Source organism: Saimiri boliviensis, chromosome 9 (assembly GCF_048565385.1).
Source record: "Saimiri boliviensis isolate mSaiBol1 chromosome 9, mSaiBol1.pri, whole genome shotgun sequence".
In the NCBI taxonomy this organism is placed as follows: Eukaryota; Metazoa; Chordata; class Mammalia; order Primates; family Cebidae; genus Saimiri; species Saimiri boliviensis.
The window spans coordinates 122,992,026-123,005,400 of NC_133457.1; the positions used below are offsets into that span (position 1 = coordinate 122,992,026).

The 13,375-nt window shown below is 49.4% G+C and overlaps 1 protein-coding gene across 10 annotated transcripts in view; it reads left to right on the forward strand.

Annotated features, from left to right (window-relative positions):
• PHACTR3 (phosphatase and actin regulator 3) overlaps positions 1 to 13,375 on the forward strand; it is a 263,489-nt gene that overhangs the window by 92,709 nt on the left and 157,405 nt on the right. The window contains exon 1 of one of the 10 annotated variants that reach the window (XM_074406728.1): positions 1 to 1,080. The exons of 8 other annotated variants lie outside the window; for them this stretch is intronic. The gene's annotated coding sequence lies outside the window, so the exon portion shown is untranslated. The remainder of the gene's footprint in view (positions 1,081 to 13,375) is intronic. One more of the 10 variants, XM_074406727.1, reaches the window with a different exon arrangement.

Here is a 13,375-nt window from a genome sequence, read left to right on the forward strand (position 1 = left end):
GGAGGTTTGGGAGAAAGGCTCCCGAAGCCTGCAGGGAGAGCAGGGGTTCTGGGGACGATGAAGTTCCCCCACCACAGAGAATTGTGTGGTCCCAAATGTCACTGGTGCTGAGGCTGAGAAACCCTGCTCTGGGCCCTTCCCCAGCTGACCCTATGCTCCTGCACCTAAGCCCGCAATAGACATACATGCAGCAGCAGGTGTCGGGGCTACAGGTGAGCTTAGGCCTTTGACATCTGCGTCCGTCTGCCGCCTGTACCTGTGCCTGGAATAAAAGGTTCATCCCGGGTCCCCGCCCTCAGAGCTTTTTGTTTTCGGGTTGCATGTCAGACTCCTTCTTGCCTCCTGAGTTCCCTTAGGGCTTGGCTGCAGGCAGCCTCCCTGATCTAAGACTTCAGCGGCGGCTTCGGGACTCTGCATGGCTCAACGTCCCTCTGCCCAAGGTCGCCAAGGTCATCGTGACAGCAGTGGAGGCAGGGGAAGGAGAGGAGAGGGCCCTAAGAAAAACTCCAGTTTTGCTAGTTCCTGGAGCATGCCTAAGGCCAGGAGAAGTTGCTGCCATTGTGGATTCTGCATATGGGATTCAGGGCTTTGGTTCAGGTAGTTTCTGCCAGCCTCTGGCCAGACGCCAGCCTGGGCAGTGTCCTGGCAGTGCTGAGTGAGACATCACAGGCACAGAGAGGAGCAGCGCCTGGCCCTGAGCAGAGGGGAGGCTTGGAGGGGGGCGGCACTTGGTCCACTGAGTCGGACCCTCAGGCCCGGGTCACCCTCCTCACCCCCACCCTTGCCCCATCTCTGACTCCTGCAACATCTATATTTAAAAATGTTTACAGATAATAATGGTGTTCAGCCCCAAAAGGCAGACAGGAGCTTCCTGACAATTGCAGTGCGTGCTGGGTTGGAAGTTTTCTCAGGGAGCAGAGCTAGTCCGCAGGAGCCAGTGAGAGTCCCAGGGCTGGGGGGCTCTTTGCCAATCTCAGCCTTTCAGGGAGGTTTGGGAGAAAGGCTCCAGAAGCCTGCAGGGAGAGCAGGGGTTCTGGGGAAGATGAAGTTCTTCATCCAGGATCCCTCTGTGACCATAAGGTGAGTTGCTTTGCCTCATGCCTCTGGTGAGGCAGAGGGCTGGGCCTCTGTCTAGGGGGCAGGCTTCTTAAAGGCAAAGAGTTTGCAAATTCCAACAGCAGCAGGTCCCTAGGAGAATGGCTTTTATTTAAAAATTATTATTTTTCTTGAATCAGATGACTGCATTTGGAGGCTGGGGTGAGGGGTGAGGGCCGCCCCTCTTGGAGACAGATGGGTCATTTTTATGTGTCTAGGGTGTCAGCCCAGAATCAGCCCTGGGTTTCTGCCACAGACTCCAGAAAGAGCCACGGAAGTCTTTTGTTTGCATGTGAACGTTATTTTAACCTATTACTTCTGGGCTAAAAATAAAAATTCCACTTGGATGCCTTTTCGTCTCTAGATTGTAAGATTGTAAGCTTCCAGGAAATAATAGATGGTCATTGATAGGCTCTTTGACTGCAGTGTGTCCTCTTACTAAGCCAGGTTTTGTAAAAATTCAAAGTAGAGGAGGTTTCCCACGAAGGAGGTGGAAGCCTTCATTTAGCGTCAGGAACACACGCTTCACCTCAGGACTGTCGTTCGGGGATCTCCACCACTGAGCCCGGGCTGGGAGTGCAGGTGTGGGTGAGGGAGAGGGCACACTTGGCTTTTGTGTGGTTTTACATTTGGTATTGTTTGTGGACTTTTGGTTCTGAAAAATGGTTTGCAAGTGAAGTTGGATGTCTGGAGTTGGGGCCCAAGAAGGAGATGGAGAAGTGGATTCTGAGTGTGAATATGGGTCGCGGTTAAGTTCTTGGAAGCAACATTGGTTTCCAGAGATGCCTGCTGTGTTTTTAAGCTGCAAGGTTTTTATTTACTTTTTTTGACCCAGTGGAAAATGGCGATTCAGGATCCTAAGGACTTTAGGAGAGGTTGTCTGAATGCTAAACCCCCTCCCCTGAAATGCTGGCTTTCTTTTTAGGACAGGAAATACGGGAAATTAACAGTCCTTTTGTGGAGCGTGGTTTGCATGTTGTTCTTTGAGGATGGATTACGGAATTATGCGCATGCATAACGATGGTAACCACAGACACATTCTAAGAATAACAAATCAGAAAAATCCATGGTGAGGTTCATTCAGAAATCATCAAGAGTATATTGTCTAACTAAGGAGAGGTTCAGAGGAGCATATTCCTGGAGCCACCATTTCGGCTGTCACCTAGGCATAACTCTCAGCAGAAGCAAGCATTCCCACTAAGATGTTTTGCAAATTCACTGTTGGTTAATCTCATAACTCTTACCCTGCGAGCTGAAATAATAGGCCAGGATGAAAATGTGCTTTCTCTCCCATTCATTACCTTCCCTTCGTGAACCAAGCCCATAGGTCGCTTGGCAGTTTGCAATTCTCTGTCTACATGGAATAGATACAGTTTATTTTTCCTGTATGTTTTGGCTATTAACTCTTTGCTTGCCAAGCTGTTGAGCCCTGAGTCTTTATCATACACCTGCAGCCTGTGGTTTTCAGGGCTTCAACACATCGTGGTTATATAATGCAGTAGCTTTGCTTGTGGGGTGACTGCTCATATCGTGTATGCTCAGAATGTTCTATTTTTAAAGGATAAAATACCACTCTTCAGAGCAGCCTGCTCACTCCTGCCTCCCTGGGAACCACACGCTTTGTACCGCGGAGTTGCTGGCATGAAGTCTCATGGCATATGGACAGGAGCGCGTTCCTCCTGTCTGGGGCCTCTTAGGACCCGAGGAATGGCTGGAGGCAGTTTCTCTCCAGTCCTGAGGTTGATGATCCGGAGCTCTTGGTGCTGAGTCTGTGCTGCTATTTTCAGCTTCCTTTCTTCTTTGTGTCTTGACATAATTCGACATGTTGCAGCTGAATCTCATCCGTTTGCAGAGCTTACTGTGTTTTGTAATCTGTATTTTGTGGGGCAGAAACAGTCCTTACCTGAGCATATTATTCATGGGGAAAGTTATGATACTATCAATTAACTTTAAAAGATGCAAAACAAAATCGATCCCTTTCTTTTCTTTCTGCTCATTTCCTGGCTGGGAGTGCCTGGACGGTAGGCACTGCTCCTCCTTCTGCTGGACCAGAAGGCAACAAGCAGTGGTTCTCACAGCTTGGGGACCGGTGTGAGAAGCACCTGGAGGCTGTCACAAGGGGGATTGCAGCCGCACTGGCAGAGTTTCTGAGTTAGCAAGTCTGGGGTAGGGCAAGTAATTTGCATCCCTCGCAAGTTCCCAGGTGATGCTGACGCTGGCCCAGGACTGCACTTTGCATCACAGATGGAGATCACGGAGGAGGGTTGGTAAATATTTAGGGGGTGGACAATGCCTGCGTCCAGGCAGCCAATTTAAGAAATACACAGATGGCGGAGCAGGAGATTTTCAGTTGTTGTGTATCCTGTCCACGCGGTTGAAGACGGACTTGATCGAAAAAGAAATTAAAGCTGAAATAAAATTAGAGGACTGGGAGGATGGCTCCTGACAGTGTCCGATGCCGTGATGTTATTTAGGGAGGATGAAGCATCACGACTCAGACAACTTACTTTGAGATGGCCAACAGCACACACAGACATAAATGAAGTGTGTGTGTGTGTGTGTGTGTGTGTGTGTGCATGTGCGCGCGTGTGCGCACACACATGAAACAGCAAAATATTAATTGCTGAAACAACGGGTATTCATACTATTCTAATTTCATATTTCTATTTCTGATGCTTTCTGCATAATAAACATATTAACATGGTAAACACAATAATAGGGCTTAGGACAGCTTTTCTTGTGTGTGTGTATAGTGGTGAGTAAATCAAGATCACCCACATGTTCACAGCTGTGTTGCTCTGGGTGGCATGGCCACTGTATTAGTCCATTTTCACACTGCTGATAAAGACATACATAAAGAAAAAGAGGCTTAATGGCCTTAGAGGTCCATGTGGCTTGGGAGGCCTTGCAATCATGGCAGAAGGTGAAAGGCACGTCTTGCGTGGCAGCAGACAAGAGAGAATGAGAGCCAAGAGACAGGGATTTCCCCCTATAAAACCATCGGATCTCGTGAGACTCATTCACTGCTATGAGAACAGTACGGGGGAACCGCCCCCATGATTCAATTATCTCCCACCAGGTCCCTCCGGCAACACGGGGAAACTATGGGAGCTACAATTCAAGATGAGATTTGGGTGGGGACACAGCCCAACCATATCATGCCCACGCGTTCTCATTTCCTTCCATTCTCCCTGGTCCTTTATCTCCTTGTTCTTTCCTCCTTTCCCTTCCCTTCTCTTTCACCCCCTGCTCCCTGGCATCCCTCTCTTCTGCTCTCCTTCCCTCCTTCCTTCTTCCCGTCCCACCTCCTGTCTTGTGATGTCTGGATCAAAGGACTCTGGTCCAGGAGGGTTCTGTGTGGGGATGTGTTGTGCTGAAACCCTATTAACCTCAGTAGGGAAGGCACCAGGTTCAAGAGGCCAAAGAAGAAACCTGGAGCCAGCAAACAAGGCATGCGGGTTTTTTAGGGATTTACATGCAGAAGAGAGAGTCCCATGGTGGCGGGCTGGAGAGGGCTGTCTTAACATAACGAAACGGTCCAGTAGCAGCAGGCTGGACGACATATCCACCTTCCTACGTAATCTACCACAGACACAATCTAAGATAAACAAATGAGAAAAATCCATTTGAGTGACATTTGAGCAAAGCCATAAGGCGATGAGGTAGCAGGCTGGGCAAGAAAACCACGACTGCAACCACGTGCAAACATCATGTAGTTTACACTGCATTTCCACCTAGCACCCTCCCCTAGCCACCTCCGCCTGGCAACCTTCATGGAACTCAAGCTTGTCAACCCGAGGCCTGTGGGCTGCGTGCAGTCCAGGATGGCTTTGAATGTGGCCCAACACAAATGTGTAAACGTTCTTAAAGCATTATGAGACTTTTTGTGATTTTTCTTTAGCTCATCAACTATCACGAGTGTTAGTGTGTTTTATGTGTGGCTCAAGACAATTATTTTTCTAATGTGGCTCGGGGAAGCCAAAAGTTTGGACACCCCGATAGTAACCTAAAACTCATAGCCTCAATCCCCTGTAGGGCCCATGTTCCACAGGGCAGGCTGGAGGCTCAGATGTTTATCATAGAAAGGAGTGGATCTGCGGGTGGGCCACTCCCAAATTCCTTAGTTTGGAACACACAGGGTTATTCTAAGGGTGTGCTTAAAATATTGATGTCAGGTGCCTTACCCTATAGGATGCTGTGGTGTCTGCCCAGGAAAAGGTTGAGTCATGTACCACTTATCATTTTCTCAGGGTTTTCAGGCTGCTGCCCTGTTTTTTAAATAAAGTTTTATTGGAACACACACCACAGCCATTCACTTACACACTCCTCTGGCTGCTTCCCAGCAAAGTAGCTGAGGCAAAGACCAGAGGTCCACACAACTGAAAATATTTACTTCTGGCCTGTTGCAGAAAAAGTTTGCCCACCCTGATTTGTCTCTGTGGGATGGCTCCCTTGGAAGTTCTACACACACACGTGCACATGTGCATACATACTCATACTAAGAAATGCAGCAAGATGTTGACAGTTGTGGAGTCTAGAGTCCATGTGATTGTTCATTGTACTATTTTTTACTACTTTTCTTCATGTCCAAAAAATTTGTAAGACGTTTTGCTGACTGCAGCGGTGACCACCCGCGTCTCTAAAGGAATAGTGCAGGCCTCCGTCCCAGGTTCTGAGTCTTCACCTTTGGCCTCACCCACTTGGCAGTTTAATTGAATGGGTAGATGACACAAGTCAATAAAAGCGTTAACAAAGCGTCCCATATACTCAAGAGCCAAATAGATATCTCAACAGACTGTTAGGGAGGCTGAGTCAACAAGGAGGAGTCTCATGTTGATGAGCATCAGGTATCCAGCTTAGATTTACAAAGCCCTTTCCTAGATCCTGCAAGGAGCAGACTTCAGTCGAAATCAGGCCTCTTGGCTGGGCACGGTGGCTCATTCCTGTAATCCAGCATTCTGGGATGCCAAGACAGGTGGATCACTAGAGGCTAGGAGTTCAAGGCCGGTGCGGCCAACATGGCAAAACCCCGTCTCTACTAAAAATTCAAAAATTAGCCAGATGGTGGCACATACCTGTAATCCCAGCTACTCAGGAGGCTGAGGCAGGAGAATCGCTTGAACCCAGGGGCAGAGGTTGCAGTGAGCCGAGACTGTGCCACTGCACTCCAGCCTGGGCAACAGAGTGAGAATGCGTCTCAAGGGGAAAAAAAAAAAAAAGAAACCAGGCCTCTTAACTGAACCAATGTCTGCAGGGTCCCTAGAGTGTGTGTGTGTGTGCACACTGTTCCAGCCACTGGGACATCAGAGTACGAAGCCTCCCGGAGCTCGTGTGCTGGTGGGGGAGGACAATGAACAGGACCTTCAACCAGTAGGGAATTGTCCTGCATATTAGTAATAAGTGTTGTGGGAAATGAACAGGAGCAGCAGGGGGGTGTAAGAGAGCTAAATGTGGTGGGCGGTAGACAGTTGAGTATTACGTGGAGTGTCAGGATTGGCATCATCAAGGAGGTGACATTTGAGCAAAGCTGTAAGGCGGTGAGGAAATGAGCCACGTGGGTCTCTGAGGCAAGAGCCTTTGGGGCAAAGGGAACCTTCAGTGAAGAGGCCCCGAGTAAGAGCCTGCCTGGCGGGTTCCAGGAACAGGGAGGAGGAGCCCGTGGTGGCTGGAGTTGCTCGAGATTGCTGGGGAGGACATGGGAGAGAAGCAGGGACATTGTAGGGAGGGGCCTCTGCCATTGCTTGCGCTTTAGCTCTGAGTGTGATGGGGTGCGCCACTGGAGCGTTGGAGATTTCGTTATGATTCATCAGATGACTTGAGAACAGGCTAGTGTCTGGGGGCGGGGACCGGCCAGCCTAGCAGTCATGGCTACGGTCCAGATGGGAGATGATGCTGACTGGCCACAGTGAGTGTGTGGATGTGTGTACTTCTAGAAGGTGGAACGATGCAGTTGGCTGAGGGAGCAGCTAGGAAAACAGGGACAGTGGAGTTTCAAGGGAGGACTCTCAGGTTCTGTCCTGAGCACCAGAAGGATGGAACATTGGTCCTGGCCTGTGAGGGGAAGGCTGTGGTGGAGCAGATTTCAGGGAGAGAGCAGGTCCATTTCAACTAGAGTGAATTAGGAGCATCTATTTGACAACCATGCAAAGATGACATTGGCAATTGGCTGCAGAACTCTGCGCTTGGGAGAGGGGTTTGGGCTGAAGCTGTGATTTGGGAGGCCGCAGCTGAGCAGAAGCTGAACAGGAGCAAATGCGCGCTCTCCCAAACATAGTCATTTGTCTGCCACCTGTAGTCTAATTTGCCAAATACTTTCTTTTAAACCAGGTCTGTTTTGTTTTGTTTTTTGAGACAGAGTCTCCCTCTGTCGCGAGGCTGAAGTGCAGTGGTGCAGTCTTGGTTCACTGTAACCTCTGCCTCCCAGGTTAAAGTGATTCTCCTGCCTCAGCCTCCCAAGTAGTTGGGACTACAGGCGCACGACACCATGCCAAGCTAATTTTTGTTTTTTTTGTTTTTTTTGTTTTTTTGAGACGGAGTTTTGCTCTTGTTACCCAGGCTGGAGTGCAATGGCACGATCTCGGCTCACCGCAACCTCCGCCTCCTGGGTTCAGGCAATTCTCCTGCCTCAGCCTCCTGAGTAGCTGGGATTACAGGCACGCGCCACCATGCCCAGCTCATTTTTTTGTATTTTTAGTAGAGACGGGGTTTCACCTTGTTGACCAGGATGGTCTCGATCTCTTGACCTCGTGATCCACCCGCCTCGGCCTCCCAAAGTGCTGGGGTTACAGGCTTGAGCCACCGCGCCCGGCCCTAATTTTTGTATTTTTAGTAGAGATGGGGTTTCACCATGTGACCGGGATGGTCTCGATCTCTTGACCTCGTGATCTGCTTGCCTCAGCCTCCCAAAGTGCTGGGATTAAAAGTGTGAGCCACTGTGCCCAGCTCCCCACCCCCCTTTTTTTTTTCAGTTTAAACTCATTTTAAAAGGATATTTCATGTTGCGCTTTTAAGGAGAAATCCAATATTGCTTGCCTTTGATAAATGGTAACCATAAAATAAAACAATGCCAAGAAAACAACATTTAGTCCAAACTAGGCATCATCTCTCACCAAGGATTTTGAGCCAGAGCATCCTCTGTATTTATTCAGACACATAGATCAACAAGTATCAGATGCCAGGGGCATCATAATACCAAAGACTCTCCTCTTGAAGTTCTTGGAAGATTGGTGGGAAATTGACAAGAAATTAGCTTCTGTTGCTTTGTTCTGGGTCCATGAGTCCCTTAAAGTCACCTTCTTACCTCTTATGTACCTAGCCCTTGAAGAGATGCTGAACTGAGCAGCTGTTATAGTGAATAAAGTAGGAAGCTTGGGGTCCAGCTTGACCCTCTGCTAGAGGGTGGGTTCTCTTTAGGACCATGTGTTTTCTGAAAGGCAAACTACAATTTGCAAGAATGCTTAGAGGGATGATGACTATTTATTTTAGAACAGACTTGGCGGATGACAGTCGGGGAAAGAAAGGGTGGGATTTTTCCTGCATGGTTCTAGGATGTGGCCCTGGGGGCAGCTGAGAAGGATAAGATGATAAAAGTGGATTTGGTTTCACTTCCCTCTGGGCACAGGCTTTCTCTCTGAGAATTCTCACCGGGACTCATATTTTTTAAATTAAGTAGTCTGCTCCTGAATAATACCTGTCTTTGGGGCTGTTTCTCTTTTCAGTTTCTATATTGGGGTCCCTTTTGACATTATAGGCTTTCCTCAAATGCCTGGTAAGCCAGGATCGACCTTGTTTGTTGCAGAATGCAGCAGCAAAGGCCTTGTGTGTGCTCGTGGCGTGTTTCGGTTCGTGGGTTTTGCTTCAGGTTGCCCAGGCCTGGAGGTGGCCTTGGTGCTGAGAGGCCTTTGCAGAACCTTCTCTTTGTGGCTTGTCTGGAGACAGGCATGGATGCTCCTGTGCTTTGTGTCTGGAGATGGGAGTTGTCCATGTTGTCTGCATTCCGCCCCAGGCTGATGGTGAGGGAGGGAGTCTGCTGTCATAGCATGTAAACAGGCTCAGGCTTCTCGCAGCGTGAGAAGGGATTTTGGATCTGAGGGACTTCTACTGTGGGTTTGCAGTTTCCCTCCACGACCTCACCCGCAGGAATCCAGAAGCGTCCGACACCTTCCCTGGGCTGGGAACCCCTGGAGAAGAGGATCTGCGGAGCTGTTACAGCATCATTCCCACAACTGTGCAGGCATTTGGGAGATGCTCTGAAAATGCCGGATGAAGGGCTGTGAGGATGGAAGAATCTGCTGCTCAACACAACTGCTGGGCTCCAGGCTACTGAGCCAGCTCGTTCCGAGCCCCAGCATGTCCTGTGGCTCAGCTGTCACCCCTTTGCTTCTGTGGATCCCTTGGTCTGGCATGTCCTCCCTACTCTTCCTGAGTTCTCTGAATTCTGCGTGTGCATCCAGAGCTCCCTGTTTTAGTAAACTTTGACTCACCACCTCCACCTCTTGCCCACCTCACCCACCTGTGGCTCTGCTGCCACCGTCCTGCTCCTGAGCCCCTGCATCCCCCTCCCACTGGACCCCTGCACCCCATTCCCACTGGACCCCTGCAACCCATTTCCATTAGGCCCCTGCACCCCTCCTGCTGGGCCCCTGCACCCCCCTCCTGCTGGGCCCCTGCACCTGCCTCCTGCTGGGCCCCTGCCACCCCTCCTGCTAAGCCCCTGTACCCCTCTCCTGCTGGGCCCCTGTTCCCCCCTCCTGCTGGGCCCCTGCACCTGCCTCCTGCTGGGCCCCTGCCACCCCTCCTGCTAAGCCCCTGTACCCCTCTCCTGCTGGGCCCCTGTGCCCCCCTCCTGCTGGGCCCCTGCACTCCCCTCCTGCTGGATCCCTGTACCCCACCTCCTGCTGGGCCCCTGCATCCCCCTCCTTCTGGGCCCCTGCATCCCCCTCCTGCTGGGCTCCTGCACCCGCCTCCTGCTGGGCCCCTGCTTCTGCCCTGCAGTGCTGTGGCTCCCTTCATCCCCAACAGCTGGGAGGGCCTTCTGAAGTGCATATCAAACCTTCTCCTGTCCCTACCTCCCACTGCCCCTGGACCACAGCCTCTGGACCACAGTCTCTGAGATCCTGCCACCCTTCCTCATCTGGTCTTCCATTCCTGGAGAACAGTGGCCACATAGCCGGGTGGCTGGGAGCATGGACTTGGGAGACCCAACCAGCCTGTGTTTGAACCGTGACTTGGTTCCTCATTTTCCTCATCTGTAAGATGGCAGTGTTGAAAGTACCTGCCTGTTAGGGTTGTTCTAAAAGTTGAGATATTCAAGTGCTATGAACACTGTCCAGCACAAGGCTGACGAATGCTCCAGAAGGGTTCACTGCCACTCTTGCCATTTCCCTGCTGATCCTGCATTCTGGCCACTCTGGCCTCTGCTCACGTTCCTGGCACTCGTCAGACCATCTCCCACCTCAAGGTTATTGCCCCTGCCGTGCTCTCTCAGGACACTGGTCCCCTGCCTCACCATTTGGTCAGCCCGGGTTAAATGTCACCTGCTGAGAGCAGCCCTCCCTGACCATCCTGTTTAGAGTGGCTTCCCCACCCCCATTCCCCATCACAGTCTCACCTGATTGTGTCTGCTGGTAAGTTCTGCTTCCCCCCACCAGAACTTGCCCATCATGAGGGGGCAGCCTTGCCTGTTGTCTCTTGTACTGCATCAACACTGCCTGGACCGGAGGCCTTGGTTACTGCCAGTTGGCTGAATGAATGCAGGAATGAGGTGTGAATAATGCACAGATGCTGAACCATGATATGAGGGACTGTTTCATCCATGTGGCATTGGAGTGCGCTCCACCCCGTACCTAACTTTTCCTATGTGAAAGTTTTCCTTCTGAATTTATAAGGTGCCCACCTTTAAGGCAGGAATTCAGCTCATACCTTTTAGTGGACCCTGCAAGGTGTCCAGATCCTAGGACACAGCATTATGATGGTTATTGAATGAGACTGAAAGGGAATGAGGAGAGTGGCCAAGAGCATGGAGCTGGGGCCTAACTGCCCACATGTGAGCTTGGCCCCTAGTACTGATTAGCCAAGTGTCCTTGGCCAACTTCATTTTATGCCACAATACCTCAGTCTCCTCATCTATACAGTGGGGAGAATAATAATATCTTTTCTAGAGTTGGAGGGAGGATTAAATGAGTCAGTTATGTTTAAAGTCCTGGAAGAGTGCCAATGCCCACCACATAGTAATTCTATGTAAATATGAGCTGTCATGATGATGGTGATGATGGTGGTGGTGGTGGTGATGATGGTGATAGTGGTGATGATGACGATGGTGATGATAGTGATAATGACGGTGATGGTGATGATGGTGGTGGTGATGGTGATAGTGGTGATGATTATCGTGGTGGTGATGGTGATAGTGGTGATGATTATCATGGTGGTGATAGTGATGATGGTGGTGGTGATGGTGGTGGTGATGATGATGGTGGTGATGATGGTGGTGGTGATGGTGGTGATGATTATCAGGGTGGTGATAGTGATCATGATGATGGTGGTGGTGATGGTGGTGGTGATGATGATGGTGCTGATGATGACGATGGTGATGATAGTGATAATGATGGTGATGATGGTAGTATGGTGGTGATGATGGTGATAGTGGTGATGATTATCATGGTGGTAGTGGTGGTGATGATGGTGCTATGGTGGTGATGATGACGATGGTGGTGATGATTATCATGGTGGTGATAGTGGTGATGATTATCATGGTGGTGATAGTGGTGATAATTATCATGGTGGTGATGGTGGTGGTGATGATGGTGGTGGTGATGGTGATAGTGGTGATGATTATCATGGTGGTGATGGTGGTGGTGATGGTGGTGATGATGGTGGTAGTGGTGATGATGACAATGGTGGTGATAGTGATAATGACAGTGATGATGGTGATGATGGTGATGGTGATGGTGATAGTGGTGATGATTATCATGGTGATAGTGATCATGATGGTGATGGTGATGGTGGTGATGGTGGTGATGGTGGTGGTGATGATGGTGGTGATGGTGGTGATGGTGGTGGTAGTGGTGATGATGACAATGGTGGTGATAGTGATAATGACAGTGATGATGGTGATGATGGTGGTGGTGATGGTGATAGTGGTGATGATTATCATGGTGATAGTGATCATGATGGTGATGGTGATGGTGGTGATGATGGTGGTGGTGATGATGATGGTGATAGTGGTAGTGATGATCATGGTGGTGATAGTGGTGATGATTATCATGGTGGTGATAGTGGTGATGATGGTGGTGGTGATGGTGATGATGATGATCATGGTGGTGATAGTGATAATGATGGCGATGATGATGGTGATGGTGATTGTGCTGTGGCGGTGGTGATGACGATGGTGATGGTGGTAATGAGGGTGATGTTGTTACCTTGCAGTAGATTTCAAAAAGTGGAATAGTGTAGAATTAAAGGAAATACTAGTGAGTTAATAAGAGGACAGGAAGGGCACAGGAAGTGTTTGCTAGGGAAAGGAAGAGTCCCACTTAGTCCAGTATCAGTTGAATGCAGCAGACTCATGAACTTTACTGAAACCAAAATGTACTGAAGCTGAAGAGAGGATCATAATTTCCCAGAGTGTGGACTGAAGCCTCCAGAAGGTGTCAGAGATGATTTTGGAGTAGTGCTTTTCACACCCTCTGTAAAATCGAGCCCATTAAAACATTTTCAATCTGTTGCAAACTGATAATTTCATTAATGTGTAGAGAAACATTTTCACACTTCACCCCTAAGAGAAGGTTTGTGGACTGGTACCTGGAACAGATACTTATCTTGCAGTTGCCAGCACAGAACACGTTCCAGATGGGCACTGTGCAGGACACGGTACGAGGACACACTTCGAGTAGCGCTGTTTCAGAGATAAATCACATCACATGGGGCTTCGAATTTCACAATCCTGTGGTCAGCTGGCCGCTCCCCTGTGAATTTTCTTTCAGTCGTGTGGTTGTATATGGAGGAGAAAGTTGTAGTTTGTGGCTCATGTGTCATTGACGGGTGATATTGGATGATTTCTTTTTTCTAACAAGCAGAGAACAGCCCCAGGCACAGAACCCGTATAGAGCACAGTGTCTTGCCAGAATTACACTGACTTGTTTCCATTGCATTTATTTTGTGGCCACTTAATGTTTTTGGATATTAATTCTGATTTTCCTGTTAGAGCCAAGATGTAAAGTTTCTTTAATAGATATTTAGGTTCAAAAAAGTGAGTTGCATTAAAACATAATGTACATTATCA